The 16,118-nt window shown below is 41.5% G+C and overlaps 1 protein-coding gene across 1 annotated transcript in view; it reads left to right on the top strand.

The window, feature by feature from the left end:
- The first annotated feature begins 342 nt into the window (after positions 1–342).
- il11ra (interleukin 11 receptor subunit alpha) overlaps positions 343–16,118 on the top strand; it is a 112,692-nt gene continuing 96,916 nt past the window's right edge. Inside the window, exon 1 of the mRNA XM_060909302.1 lies at positions 343–468. The gene's annotated coding sequence lies outside the window, so the exon portion shown is untranslated. The remainder of the gene's footprint in view (positions 469–16,118) is intronic.

The following is a 16,118-nucleotide window of genomic DNA, read 5'->3' as shown; positions in this document are numbered from 1 at the left end:
GAGAAAAAAGTTTGGTGACCCCTGGTCTAACTAGTTCATATTTATGTCTTTAATCTGAAACTAGACTACTAGTTAGCTAGGATTTCTGAGTAAACACGAAAACGTAATCACAAACAAAACACTTGGCCCTTTAATTGCTGTCCATACTGGCCACAGGAAATAGGAGTCTACCCATATTCCGCCAAATCCCGCTTCCTTCGTTACGATTGGTTAACGTTACACTTCCTTACCTCGGATTGGATAAAAATTCCTAGTAACCGGAGGATTGTAAAACCACTAACCAATCCTGGTCTAGGAGGCGTGGTTGTCACAATACGGGTGGGGTTAAAACCTTCAGTGACAAGAGGACCTGACGAGGGAAAAGTCGCGTTTGGTTGTCCTACTGAGAAGGTTTGAGAACTTCAAGCAGCTCCAGCAATGGAGAGGAACCGTGTCAAAATGCCTGTCTGACGTCCAAAGCGATAGAAGGTAAGACTTTATTTCAGTATGAACACTCAGGGTGGTGTGTAAAGCCTGAGGTAAAAGTCAGAAAGAAAAGTTTTGGCTCCTGAGGGAACACACACACACACACACAGTCTGCTAGCTCTGTTCAACAAAACCCAAAGGGGTTTTATTAGCATTTGGAGTTTTATTTTCCTCTTATTTTTTTTAAACAAATGTAAGAATTTAATTCTGTTGATGTTTTTGCTGTTTGAGAAGCAGTTCTACTCTACATTCCAGTAGTGAAGGAGCTCATCTTTATCTCTCAAACCACACACACAAAGCTCACTGCAGCTATTTAAGGGCTAAATGTAAGATTAGCAAAGTTTAATAACCTGCTACAAATATTATATGTTCATTATATTACATTAAAATGATGTCTGGTGTGAGAGTGTTGAAATGTGATCCACTGTTTTTCCCATCAGTCTATAATACTGTACAGTAAATATGGCCAGAGAAATAAAATCTGATTCTAATGACCACATTATCTAAAGGACAGTGTTTTTGTTTGTTTGTACACTAGTGTTCAAAAGTTCGGGGTCACCCAGACAATTTTGTGTTTTCCATGAAAAGTCACACTTTTATTTCCCACCATAAGTTGTAAAATGAATAGAAAATATAGTCAAGACATTTTTCTGGCCATTTTGAGCATTTAATCGACCCCACAAATGTGATGCTCCAGAAACTCAATCTGCTCAAAAGAAGGTCAGTTTTATAGCTTCTCTAAAGAGCTCAACTGTTTTCAGCTGTGCTAACATGATTGTACAAGGGTTTTCTAATCATCCATTAGCCTTCTGAGGCAACGAGCAAACACATTGTACACAGTGATAGTTGCTGGAAATGAGATCTTGTAGTCACGTGACCGGAAAGTACACAGCCGCCATCTTGTCGGTAAAAAACACCGCTGAATACTGCTGCACTCGTGTACAGAATGGATCAATTTCAACCGACGGACTACACGGCTCATTTTTCTAATGAACAGATAACTAGATATATGTCTAAAATAAACGACCTACAGATTAGTGACCCTTATGGCTTACCGGACGTAGTTTTCACGACCGTGTCAGTGGATTTTGAACTGCCAGCGGAATACCCGGACGTGTATAATTACCTCATCAACTTTCCCTCGCTGTTCAGTGGTGAAGCACTGCGTGCTTATAAATCTCTGGACAGTTATCTTTACAGAAATTCAGGATTTGTCAGCCGCCCTCAGATGTGACATCTTGTAAACAAGAAAATAATCCTCATTGGATGGGTAAGTCACTTAAGTATTGAGTATAGCACTGACCAGCTGATTATAGAATAGAATAAGGTAATTCCAGCTGTAATTCCAAATCGTCCGTCTTGTTTACCACGGATCTGGCGTTGGAGAGGTAAAGGCTTAGCAGTGGAGATTTGAGTGGCTGTTTTCTGAGCTTGGTCAACAGGCCGGCTCTGCCTGCAGCCTGGCTTTTGCTTCTGCTCCCGGTGCCGCCTCCTTCGCTTTGCTTCCGATAACAATCCACGGAGACCCCGCTGGTCTCGCTATCTCGTCCGGAATGTTGTGCATGCAATGGAAATCGCTACAAACCGTCATTTTCTGCTGGAAACCAATATCCAGTAAGTCCATACGGTTGTAGTGGATATTGAAGTCCGGTACAGACGAACAACACACAAAAAACATAAAAAACGTGCACAGGTAGGGAGGGCTTGTAGCCACAGCCGTTGTAGTAGAATTGTATATAGTAGGGTTTTCCAGAAGAAAAGGTGGAAGCAGAAGTAGAAGGCGGAAATATGGCGTTTGACCTACAAGATGGCGTCTGTCACAATCTGGATCGGCTGTGACGTCACATGCAAGTGCTCCATACACCTATGGAGATATTGCACCAAAAACCAGACATTTGCAGCTAGAATAGTCATTTACCACATTAGCAATGTATAGAGTGTATTTCTGATTAGTTTAAAGTGATCTTCATTGAAAAGAACAGTGCTTTTCTTTCAAAAATAAGGACATTTCAAAGTGACCCCAAACTTTTGAACGGTAGTGTACTTGTTTACATTTTTCAAACTATCTTCAGTCACTTTTTTTTGCGTTTACAAAACAGAAATAAATCTAAAATAAACAGACCTGCAGTGTGTTACTGCACTAACCAGATGCAGTTATAAATAATTATAATACACAGGGCCAAATTACTCAATTCTGATTGGTCAATCAAGGAAAGCTTCCTTAAAGAAGAAGAAATCTTTGTCACATGCAGTCTTCAGGCACAGTAAGGGCCTCTGCATGCTCTTGCGACAAGGCTTTCGCAGATAGCTTTTCGCAGACAGTTGTAATTTATCATTGAGCGGGGAGTAATAGGCGTGCGCGATGTTATTCACCGCCACAACGCAAGGGGGTGCGAAGTCGCGAAATCGCTAGGAGTAGTTGGTGGGTGTGGTTAGTGGAGTGTTTATCTTCCGGTTACTTATAATGACTAGAACTGGAGTCGTATAGATGTACGTACTTCCTCACTTCCTCGATCAACCGCTCTTCGTGCTGCTCCATCTTCGCTCGTGTTTTTAAAAATGGCAGTCGTGAAAACAAACCAAACCTGGAAAGTAGGGAAGTGGAAGTGCGTGTGCAGCGGATGTAGAGTGGATCAATCAGAGCCCTCTTGTCTGCGAGGCTTTTGCAGTGGTCACAATTTTTGGGAGGTGCGCACAGAGCGTCTGCGAAGGTGGGGGGGCTACGCAGACGCCATCTGCAACGCCATCTGTGAGGACTGCGTTGTCAGCATAAATTGGCCTTAAGATTCATCCTCTAGTGGGGAGCCATACTAGAGCGCCCGGGGAGCAGTCAGGGGTTAGGTACCTTGCTCAAGGGCACCACTGCTCCACGTTAACCTAACCGCATGTCTTTGGACTGTGGGGGAAACCGGAGCACCCGGAGGAAACCCACGCAGACATGGGGAGAACATGCAAACTCCACACAGAAAGGCCCTCGCCGGCCACTGAGCTCGAACCCAGAACCTTCTTGCTGTGAGGTGACCGTGCTAACCACTACACCACCATGCCGCCCCATGGGCATATTCAGGAGCAAGATCAGTGTAATTCTCCTATTTTATATTAAACTTTGGTCAAATATCTGTAACATTCTGCATTCTCTGCAGTTTTTTTTTTTTTTTTACCTTGCACAATACCAGAAAAAAAACCTTTGCATTTGGATTTCTCAGGAAATGTTGATTTTCGTGACGTCACATGTGGGACACCTCCTTCTGAATCTGACGTCAGCGCTGGTTTGTTTGAGAAAACGACCTGGTGGTTTTCTGCAAGTTTCTTCAACGTTATCGCGTAATTATTAAAATGGTTAACAGATGTATCATAGGAGGGTCTAGCAACACCAATCTTGATGGGATTAGTACTCATCGTTTTCCAAAAGACCAGACAATGAGAGAGAAATGGGAGCGCTTGGTCTACACAGGCTGTGCACTGAAACCGTGCAAAGCTCGCGCAGCCTGCTGGCGCTTCCGCAGGTGACGTCACGAATCTGGCTCCAGACTCCCTTGGGATTTTTCCAGACGTGTTTTGTTACTTTATTTTTTTCTGCTGTAGACAGATGACCTTGTGCAAAATTACTCTTCTGGATGAGTGTGTAAAGGGACATACTTTCATATAAAAAACCCCGAAATTGGTCCAGAATATGCACTTTAACACGGGGCCATATTTCTGAAATACTATTGGCTAGTTCGTTGCTTGGTTACGATTACAAAAATTAGCAAATTTTGTCAACAAAATGACTGACTCTGCTGACTCATCAATGCTGCGTTTCGCTATATTTGACGAAGGAATGATAAACCAATTGAAAGCTGCAAGCGAAAATGAAAATACCAAAAGATTCTTTAGAAACTGATTTAAACGTGCAAGATAGTCTTGCACCCTGATTGGTTCAGAAAATGTGAATGACAAATGTTGTGAACTTGAATGGCTTCCAAAGTATGAATTTGGCCCTGTATATTATAAACAAGTAATCGTATGGGGCCGAGTAAAATTAAGGATCAATTTCACTCGTGAAATTGATCCTTAATTTTACTCGGACCCATACGATTGCCTGTTCTAATAATAATATTATATCGAACAAGCTACTTCCGGTAAAATTGTGCGCTGTGATTGGTTCCTTGGCAGGCAGAATTTTCCCATAATGCCCGTAAGCAATTATGGACTTTCTTTCCAAGGTGCGGGCTTCCAGTGTTACAAAAAAAGATTAATTGGAAATCAAAAACGGCTGAAACACAGGAGTCACAGAGTTATTCAAGGAATGAGCAGCGAAGAGCATTCACAAAGCGAATTTTGTCACCCCGAAGAGTCTGCACAGGGACACGAACAAGAAAGTCCTGACGAAGATGACAACTTTAATCTTAGAAATTTAAAAAAAAGTGCCATATAATAAACTCCTTATTAACCTCACTTGCTCGGTCTTTCCAGGAAAATATCAGACCGAGGTCTTGACAGTACAGACCGAGCCATAGGCAAAATCTCGGTCTGATATTTTCCTGTAAAGACCTTGCGCTCAGTTCATAAATAATTAATAATCTGTTAATTCTTTACATGAGTTTATGCCGCTTCATTTACATTCTTTAGTTTTGTGTCATTATAAATTAATACACTGAAACAATACTTTTTTTGTTTTTAGTGGTGGTGGTGGTGGGGGGGATAGTTCCACCAAACCACCCTGTTGGGTTGCTGGATGTTGTAGTTTGGGTAATGTACGGAGAGGTGGTTATGTTTGTCTGCGAGCTTGTTTTTTTGTTTTTTTGTTTGTACTTGTTTACATTTTTCAAACTATAGTCAGTCACTCTTGCTTTTATAAAACAGAAATAAATCTCAAATGAACAGACTTGCAGTGTGCTACTGCACTAACCAGATGCAGTCGTAATAATAATAAGCATTATTATATGGAACAAGCTACTTCTGGTAAAATCGTGCGCTCTGATTGGTTCCTTGGCAGGCAGAATTTTCCCATAATGCCCCCCGTAGGCAGGCTTTCAATGTTGCAAAAAAAAAGATTAATTGGAAATCAAAAATGGCTGAAACACAAAAGACAAACAAGAGTTAGTGTTATTCAAGAAATGAGCAACAAAGAGCATTCACAAAGCGAATTTTATTACCCTGAAGAGTCTGCACAGGGATATGAACAAGAAAGCCTTGACAAAGACTACAACTTTAATCTTAGAAAAAAAAAAAAGCCATATAGTAAACTCCTTATTAACCTCACTTGCTCGGTCTTTACAGGAAAATATCAGCCCAAGGTCTTGACAGTATCTCGGTCTGATGTTTTCCTGTAAACACCTTGTGCTCAGTTAATAAATAGTTAATAATGTGTTAATTCTTTACTTGAGTAAAGAAGGGAGTAGTTCCATCAAACCACCCTGTTGGGTTGCTGGATGTTGCAGTTTGGGTAATGTACAGAGAGGTGGTTATGTTTGTCTGAGAGTTTGTTTGTTTTTTCTCTTCTCATGCAATTTACAACTTCATGACCAAACATGCATCCAGGAATTAACATCAAGCAATTTTCAGGGTAGGAGAACGCTTTACTGTCTTCTCCCTCCCCTCCTTCTACCCATCCATCTGACCCTGACGCTGACCCTGAGACAGTTTCATTCACGTCATAGCCAAGCTAGAAACGGGCTTCATGTGACAGCCACCCAGGCAAACTGTGCCGAGTTTACAGAGCAAGATTCTGTAGAAAGCTTGGACCATTTACCATCTAAAGAACCTGTGAGGAACTATTTTCTAAAAGTGTAGACGATAAAATTCCATTTAATTCCATTCCTCCGTTCACTTCCATGGCATTCCACTTCATTCCATTCCATTTCAATCCATAGTGGGGTTTTCCCCCTTCCATTCAACTGCATTCCATTCCATTCCGGTTCACCGTCCTTTTCCATTCCATTTCACTGGTTAAATCCATTCCATTCGTTGGGATTCTTTTACATTATATTAAATGAAATTAAATTCCATTCTATTCCTGTTTTTTTTTTTTTTCCTATTCCATTTCTACATTCAGTTCAATGGAATCCTTTTCCAATCCATTCATTGGCATTTTACATACTATTCTGTTCCATTCTATTCCTGGGCTTGTTTTTTTAAGGCTACTGCCTCATCGAGGCGAAGCGAGGCAGTAGCCACTATGTCATCATGTTGTAAGAATGAGTGTAACAATGGCGCACTGCGCATACGCATTACAATCACCAGAACAGCGAATCGTGATCTTGCGATACAAACAGTTGATCTCGCGAATGTCATCGTGTTGTAAGAATGAGTGTAACGACAGCGAAACTTCGTAACCAATCAGCACTTATCCTGATCAAGTTCGATTACCCGTTCTACTTCCTGATAAACTTCGGAACCAATCCGAAACGAAAATGAGAAACCTCGTTATAACGTCGTAGTATCGGAAGATAATCGGCAGATAAAAAGATAAACGAAACTCACCTCGTGGTTCGCCAAGGCTACCGATTCGATATCAAGTAAGTGGTGTTTATTTTAAGAAAATGTACCTTTTGATTATCACAGCTTTTGTTTGGTCCTTCTGAAAGGTCAAATGAAAGGTTTTGTAAGGTTTTTTTTTTTTTTTCTTTTTTTTGAGCTTTTTGGCAGATGCCGATATCAAACTTCTGCTATTCGCGTTAATTTTTAAAATTTAATATTTTATTTTAGTCTTTACACTTGTGAAACAAAATGTGCTCATTAGTACTAAATAATGCTTCGAAGACAATTCGTGAACAAGTGCTTTCTTACTATTTTGAAAATAGATCTAGTTCACAGCACTGTATTTTGAACAAAACGCAGTAAACAAAATCGGTAACCAAAATACTACAAGCCCTGATACTGCTCACAGCTTGGCGATGCTTGCAAGAGATGAGGCGAGTAAGTGATGACATGCATATATGCTATATTTACTGTATGGACATGGGATCAGAAAACAATTCTATTTTAGCAGTAGCCACATGTACCCATCGGGTACCTATATATTTATTATTACTATTAATTTTTTTCTTTTCCATTTCAACATTCAGTTCCATTCCATTAAATTAAATTCTATTCCATTCCCTCGTGTTTGTTTCCTTTCCATTCCACCATTTAGTTTCAAGATGTTCTTTCCCATTCAGTTCAATTCCATTTCATTCAGTTGCACTATTCCAGCCCAGTCCATTCCAGTGAAGAAAGCTGGAAGTCGTGTGGACTGAAATCGGAGCCATGCCCTCATCAGCGGCTTTGTTTACGTCTCCCCTGCAGTATTTTTCTCTGTTTTTTTTCCCTGCATAAGGAACCTTGTGCCAACAGCCACGCTACTATTACTGCACCTCTTGGTGTGAGATTTACACACAGGGAGATTGTTTAGAACCTTTCGGCCTTCGGCAGGAACAGAACGTTTAAATCCTGTAATCTCTCGAAGAGCTTTGGTTCTCTAATCGCTCTCCGACTCTGTTGGGATCGCTTGTGCTCAAGAATTTTTACTTCTTTGAGAACCCAAGAGTTTTTGTTTGAGCACTGGGTTCATTCATCATGTCGGGCTTTTGTTTTATTCCTGAGTACACTGGAGCTGTGTTCTCAAGGAGTAGCTAGAAAATATATACACAGGGAAGATGTATCCAGATGTGCATTCCTCTGCTCTAAAGCGGACGGCTCGTTGTACATGGCACGGGAAGGAATGCAAACATGAGGTTTTCTGGGTTTTGAGAAACCTTGAATACAAGAGAAATGTACCTGCTCATTAATATACAACAAAATAGAGTCTTGCTTTTGGTTTGAGCTGTAGAAGTCTGGATTTTCTCTCTCGTTCGCTCTTCGAGAACAGAGTCTTCATCAGTTTACCGACTTGCCAAGTCCAATTTTCTCATACACTGAGCACATTCATTTCCAGCTCGTATTTCAGCATGCTTTTTGGAATGGCTGTAATCAGTTTTAAATTAAACTCGGTTGTGCTTTTCTCTGTCCAGCTTTGTTTAAGGGAAAAAACGAATCCCGCTGCCAAGTTAGAGCCACGCTGTGCTCTGAGCACCTCCAGGATTAAAATTGCATGAGGCCCAAGATGGGATTTAAACCACTGCTGTAGTGCTGTTAAGGAAATCGGTTTCAAATTCATACTAAGGGCTTTTTTATTATGATTATTTTCCCCCCATCAAACTGCTTATAAAATCTGTGTCTCTTCACCAGTCATTACATTACATTATGCATGACTTCTTCTTACAAAACGGTTTTTGATGGCTGTTATGAAAAAGTATGACTCAGAATACAGGCAGCAAAAATGGTGCAACTCTGTCAGGACATTGTTTGTTTATGAATTGCCATCAACTAAAAGACTTCCCAGATACAAACAAGTACTTAGGATGTCCACTAGCCTGGTGAGTTATCAAGACATGACGGTGCCAAATTGCATGGGAAGTGTGATTTGTTGTGATGTTATTAGCTTCATTAGAGACCCAGAACATCTGCACAGGTACATGAGCACTGTTGAATCTTTGTGGTGCACCAGATTCACCCAGGAAAAACTACTGGAGCCAGAATCATAACACACTAAAATGTACCTTGTCGGTTGTTATTTAATCTGAGAAATTAAAAAAACAAAACAAAAAACCTTTGACTCTATTCATAAAATATTTACCTCGGTCGCTACGGAGTAAGCGGGGCGAGGTATTGTTTTCGGTCGGGTTTTTTTGTAAACGATATGACAGGAAAACAGCTGGCTCAATCTTCATGAAACTTTCAGGATAGATGGGTGTTGGTCTCAAATAGAACCGCCAACATTTTGAGGGTCATCTGGTCAAGGTCACCAAAAAGGTCAAAATCGTTTTTTGTTGTGGCTACTGCCTCATATAGAGGCGCTAGCCACTATGTCATCGTGCTGTAAGAATGTAAGTGTAATGATCGTGCGCTGCACATGCTCATACACGTGTTGCGATTAAAATGGCCGGTGAGTGTATACAATTCGGTTCACCATTCGAAATAAATGGACTAAAGTAAAGAAATCGCTTTCAGACATGTTTATGTTTATTACAGAAGGAAGGTGCGTTCCACTGAGCTCTAGCGCTGGGCCATTTCCGCGAAATAAGAGTTTGGCTCATGGCAACAGCGTGTGTATGTCAGCCTCGGGTCAGAGGTTTCAGTTTCGAAAACTGTAAGAGGTAAAAGTAGAATAATATAAAGTACAGAAATTTGGTATATTTTACTTCTGTGGTTTTTTTTTTTTAATTGTTCATTTTTGGATTATGCTTCATTTTTGTGGCAACTGCCTCATAGAGTAAATATATAGGTATATGCTATATTTACTATATGGACATGGGATCAGAAAACAATTTTATTTATAAACAGTAACCACATGGACCCATAGGGTACCTACACTACTGTTCAAAAGTTTGGGGTCACTTTGAAATTTCCTTATTTTTGAAAGAAAAGCACTGTTCTTTTCAATGAAGATCACTTTAAACTAATCAGAAATCCACTCTATACATTGCTAATGTGGTAAATGACTATTCTAGCTGCAAATGTCTGGTTTTTGGTGCAATATCTCCATAGGTGTATAGAGGCCCATTTCCAGCAACTATCACTCCAGTGTTCTAATGGTACAATGTGTTTGCTCATTGCCTCAGAAGGCTAATGGATGATTAGAAAACCCTTGTACAATCATGTTAGCACAGCTGAAAACAGTTTAGCTCTTTAGGGCGTATTCACACTTACGTTGTTTGGTCCGGACCAAACGAACCAAATTTCCCTTGGTCCGGACCTTTTGGGTTGGTCTGAATACAAACCACCGAACTCTGGTCCGGACCAAACAAGCGGACCGAGACCGAGCTGCAAGGTCGGACTCGGTCCGGACCAAAGGAACCCTGGTGCGGATCTTTTGGAGGTGTGAAAGCAGACTGGACCTAATCCGACAGTTTTGCTTTTTTGTACCTCGGGAGCTTCCGTCGTTTGCCGAGCATTATGGGAAACAGAGTCTTGACACTCCACCGCAAAGTGCAAACACTGTTTCGGTTGTCAAGGGAACCTTACAACAGTCGTTCAGTCATTCAGACCAGTGGTAGGCTAGACTACAGAGTACAAAAAATGAGTAGGGGGCAAACGTGGGCCGAGGAAGAAACGCGTACCCTTGTGGATATATGGGCAGATGTCCACGTATCTGAGCTTTTGGAGAGAACACCCAAAAATGCCGACGTGTTTGCTGTATTCGGTGAGAAAATGAAGGAGAAGGGGTTCACGCACTCCCCAGAACAATGTCGGCTAAAAGTGAAGAAACTCCGTCAGACCTACATTAAAATCAGGGACATTCTTTCAAAAAGTGGCGGTACTACCGACGCAAAAAAGAAATTCATCTATTACGATGGATAAGGCGAACATCCCGACACATACCTCCTCCGTCTTGCGTGAAGAGCCAGAACTGTCACAACATGATGTGCGCTCATCAGCGCTATCCTCCGTAGCCACCTTGCCCTTTGAAGTCGTCGTTGATAAATTACTTGTACAACAGCATAGTAATCGCACAATTGTGAAAACAGTAAAAACTGGAAAAAACATATAGCTTTGATGACATTAAAAAGAATAACAGCACGGAAAGCCTCCATGACTACTTTTGAACTTAACGCTTTGTGCGCGTGTCGTCTCTGACCAATAGCTGAACGACCTCAGGGCGCGTGGCTTTGTTGACAGATTTTGGTCCGCTTACTAAAATGTACAGTGTGAAAGCGAACCGCACCAAAATGAAAAAAAACAAAAAAACAAAACCATTTGGTTCGGACCAAAGCAAGTGAACTATCGAATAGGGCTGCTCGATATTGGAAAAAATCAATATCGCGATTTTTTCAGTAAATATCGATATCGCGATTTTTAAAACGATATTTATACACCTTTTTTTAAAGCCCTGATCATCAACACCTGAGGCACCGGGCCACATTTTTATAGTACAGGCCTCATAGGCTACCTGTCAACCCTTCCCGTTGTACCCTGAAACGCCTTTTACTTAAACTATTTACTGTGCAAGCGCGTACTTTGCATAGGTCCTATAGCCTGCACAAGGCTCACGTTCTCCTCACTCAACATTTCCGATCACAGAGTTTGGAGCCAGCGCTGGTATTACCAGTGATTACTGCGTAACGTCCACACTGGCTCGTAGCCAGCCAAGGATAAAATCTCTCTCTCACACACACTACAACGTAAGCTTGTGTGTTGTTAAGACACCAACATTAAAACACGCACACACACGGACTGGCCATTGGGAGTAGCGGGAGTTTGTGGGCCGGCGGAGAAAAAAAAAAAAAAAAAAGTTGCGCGCTGGCCTTTAATATGATAAGCAATGTTAACAAAACTGTTAACATTGCTTATCATATTAAAGGCCAGCGCGCAACTGTTTTGTTTGTTTTTTTCTCCGCCGGCCCACACTGAACCACCGGCAAAACTCCCGCTACTCCCGATGGCCAGTCCGTGTGTGAACACGCACAATATAGAGACAAGTCCTTAAGAATTAACATACATGAAAATAGCTCAGCGGCATGTAAACATTCCCTGAAAGTGTAGGTGGCACTGCGGCTAGATGCTACGTGAAATGGCACAAGGCAAACACCATGCTTCGCTCAGTCAACAGACAAAATCCACGAACCCAGTAGTCCTCCTACTACTGTGGGTTAGTGTTCTGTGGCCAAAAACACCCCACGCACAGTCATTCCAAAACATCCCCACTAGTTGCAGGTTATGTCTCAAATACAGATATGCGTTGTGGATTAAGCGATCTATTTTCAAGCATCAGGCTTCTCTTCCTTCATCTTCCAAATGTGGACTCCGCTATCTTTTTGGCATGTCAGCATTGAAATACCATTTGCAGAGATATTTCACTCGAAAAGTAAAAGCAACACATGATTAGGGCTACATGATTAGCAGGGGGACACCGTTTTAAGCGCACGGAATTTTAAAAACAATGTAATTACATCTGAGTCCGTCTACATCGCGCAATAAACCCGTCCTTAGCAGAACCTACTTCAAAGCATGATGCTAGCTGCAGATGCACAAGTCAAAATCAAATGAACCCAAGTAAACATGCCGCGGCGGGCAACATTAATAACCAAATTGCCTTACCTTAAAACGCTGCCTTGACCACAGGACGACTCGCAATTATTCCACTTAAATCCACACGGTTTAACACATCTAACACAGCTAGCAAGCTGGATATGTGCTAATATTGTTGTGCTTGTTTTCTTCCGTAGATGCCATTTTTACATTACCCAGTCCCACATCCAAAAATATGACGTAAATATATGTTAATTGTATTATTATAACTATTAGCAAGCAAATAAAACAACATATTAACAAATCAATATATCAAATCACCCGACACGTATGAAAACAGAAGAATTGATTTTTTACTGTTGCGGAGATATCGCGGGAGTAGAATGGATGACGTATGCAAGGCTACGGTGTGCCTTAGGGGACAGAAGGGTTCGTTTTACCTTACTGTCATGTCAATGTTATTGTTGTTTTATTGCCATTGTAGAAATATTGTGCACGTCCCTTTCGACAAATGACAAAAAATCGTTTCATATCGATATTATGAATTTTGATATCGTTTGACACCAATATCGATATCGCGATAAAAATACGATATATTGCACAGCTCTACTATCGAACTATCCTGGTCTGAATACACCCTTAGAGAAGCTATAAAACTGACCTTCCTTTGAGCAGATTGAGTTTCTGGAGCATCACATTTGTGGGGTCGATTAAATGCTCAAAATGGCCAGAAAAATGTCTTGACTATATTTTCTATTCGTTTTACAACTTATGGTGGTAAATAAAAGTGTGACTTTTCATGGAAAACACAAAATTGTCTGGGTGACCCCAAACTTTTGAACGGTAGTGTATTTTGTTTTATTTTTTTTAATTTAAATTTTTTTCACAATATCTTATTTAATATTCATCATAAGTGCTACCGGGCGAGGTTTGTTTTGCCTGGCAACACTTGTTATGAATTGAAACGACGAGTCACTGGTGCGTAACGCGTGTAACACGGTTGTAATTTTGTTGAACAGACCGTGCCACCATTACATGCATCCCAGATGTCTCGTGCTGTGACATCACATCACATCACATCACATGAGAGTGTCTGGAGATCCCCATGTCTTAGTTAGCTCAGTCTTAACACTTCCAAGTAGGAATTAGCAGGCATCTGTTTAGCGTGTAACAGTTGGACAGAGAGTTACGACCGTACATTTAAATCCAAATAAAAAGCCAATTTATCAGAATTGTTTTTGCCAAAAAAGCTCGATAGCAGTCAGATTGATATCTATTGAACACGCATACACCTGGCTTTTATTTAATTTAAAAAATAGCCTTTTAAACGCTATCTGAACGTTCGTAGGGCGGCACGGTGGTGTAGTGGTTAGCGCTGTCGCCTCACAGCAAGAAGGTCCTGGGTTCGAGCCCCGGGGCCGGCGAGGGCCTTTCTGTGTGGAGTTTGCATGTTCTCCCCGTGTCCGCGTGGGTTTCCTCCGGGTACTCCGGTTTCCCCCACAGTCCAAAGACATGCAGGTTAGGTTAACTGGTGACTCTAAATTGACCGTAGGTGTGAATGTGAGTGTGAATGGTTGTCTGTGTCTATGTGTCAGCCCTGTGATGACCTGGCGACTTGTCCAGGGTGTACCCCGCCTTTCGCCCGTAGTCAGCTGGGATAGGCTCCAGCTTGCCTGCGACCCTGTAGAAGGATGAAGCGGCTAGAGATAATGAGATGAGATGAGATGAACGTTCGTAACTTGGATGGACAGAGGATGTTACGATGAAAATATTTTTCCATGTTTAACTTCAAGTTTAAGCCTTTCCATCAGTACACTAGAGTAAAATTTTATCTTTATACCAGCACTAATTTTGTCACAAAACGGGTCTCCAAAACGGCGTATTATTTGACGAAGACATTGATTAAAAAAAAAAAAAAATCGAAGATACCTTGCTCATTTTATTAATGCTATCTAACAGATATACAATGACCACAAAATATATATTTGGTTTTTATTTCTATTTATTCTCACTCATGCTACACAACCACAAACCTGGCATATGGCATTTGTAACCTCTTATGATAGAAAGAGCCATAAGTAAGCTTGGATTCGGGCTGTTTTGCTGCAGTATAGGATAATTTCAGCATTTGCAATTTTGGATGTGCATGCTGTCATCTGAGAGGAATGACCTTCACATTTGGTAAGATGAAAAAGAGAGCGATGCGAAGTCAGTCGTACCGTATGTCCTCTAAAATGTTGTCTGTCACGGAATTAAATTATACGTGCAGTATTACATAAAGCTTTGCCAAGAGGGTAATACATTATCCATGTAAAGGGAATCTAATTCTTGCCAATACTTCCTCTCTGTAATTAGCAACCAGCAAGCGCTTTAAATATATCTGGCATTTCTGCGTCTTCTAATTCTGGTTCACTGGTTGACAAGAGTACTTTTATTTCTCTGTAGGTTGCATCCATCCATGTCCAAGTGGCACTCAGGAGTTCAGGACAAAACCCCACTGTAGATCAGAACTTAAATGTCTTTTAATTGGCCTGACCAGTTTTTTGTTGACATTGGTCCTGCTTTGCCCACAATATGAAAGAGAATAAACGAAGCACGCTTATGTGGCTTTGCGAGGGTTGATAGAGTACACTGTGGTTAGCGGTGAAGTACTGTATGAATAACTTGGCTTCACCGTTTTCTGGCAAGCTGCTGTTCCTTGTTTAAAGTATCTAAAGTCCCTTCTTCCAGTTGTAAGGTTGAAGTTGTGTTATCTTGTTCCAGCTTGTTGTCATGTCCTAGGGTTTTTGAGTGGAGGAAACGCAGCGCAGGTTCCTCGGCTGACTGGAAGGTGCTCTGCACGAAGCACGCTATCGTGAGCTTCATTTTCCTGTCCTCGTGACCCGTCCTACCTTTTAATAGACTAAATCCAGATAGTTCATTTCCACGAGTAGACGTCGTGCATAGTGTTTTCCATTGTGTCGCATATCTGACTTGGCTGCGTTCAGGTACAAGTTCAGCCAAATCTGCAAACCAACTAACAACCATTAAGAGCGCGCACACTTTTTGTTTTCCCTTGAGAGCTATTTGTAAGAGTAGGCAAGGCAGTCTTATATTTTCAGCCTTCACCGAGGCCGTTTTGGCCTCTCTTCCTTTGATCAAGTCAAAGCCTTTTTATCTCCTAACAGATCTCTCTTTCCAGCTACAGCCACAAAAGGAGCCACGGGCAACCGTAATCCCTTTGGGGATAGAACACACCAGAGTGTGGATTGCACAGCCTAAGAATAAGAGAGGGCTGGTATCGGTGGTAACGCTAAAACATCGCTGTGTTTACCGAGGGTATGGAGCTGTGCAGTGCTGGTGGCTGGACGCCAGCATGCTCGAGACGTGTCTGGGGTTGAAGCTGCACATGAGCTGTGCATGTTGAAACAGCGGTAATAAAATACTCGTTCGCTTCCCAGCAGCTATGACTCATGGGGGCCAGCTTACTTTATCTTCTGGAGCGAGCGTTCCACTGTTTGGGAATCGTATACTGAGGAACGCCACACACCTGCGAGCTTTGATGCAAACTTTCTGCCTGCTGAATGGATCAAGGCTTTGGAGCACGATTGTACATGGACAACGCAGAGTTTTACAACCGGAGG

The sequence above is a fragment of the Neoarius graeffei genome, chromosome 25, assembly GCF_027579695.1.
Source record: "Neoarius graeffei isolate fNeoGra1 chromosome 25, fNeoGra1.pri, whole genome shotgun sequence".
In the NCBI taxonomy this organism is placed as follows: Eukaryota; Metazoa; Chordata; class Actinopteri; order Siluriformes; family Ariidae; genus Neoarius; species Neoarius graeffei.
The sequence above is the reverse complement of the archived record's forward strand: the minus strand, read 5'-3'. Positions and strand labels throughout refer to the sequence as shown.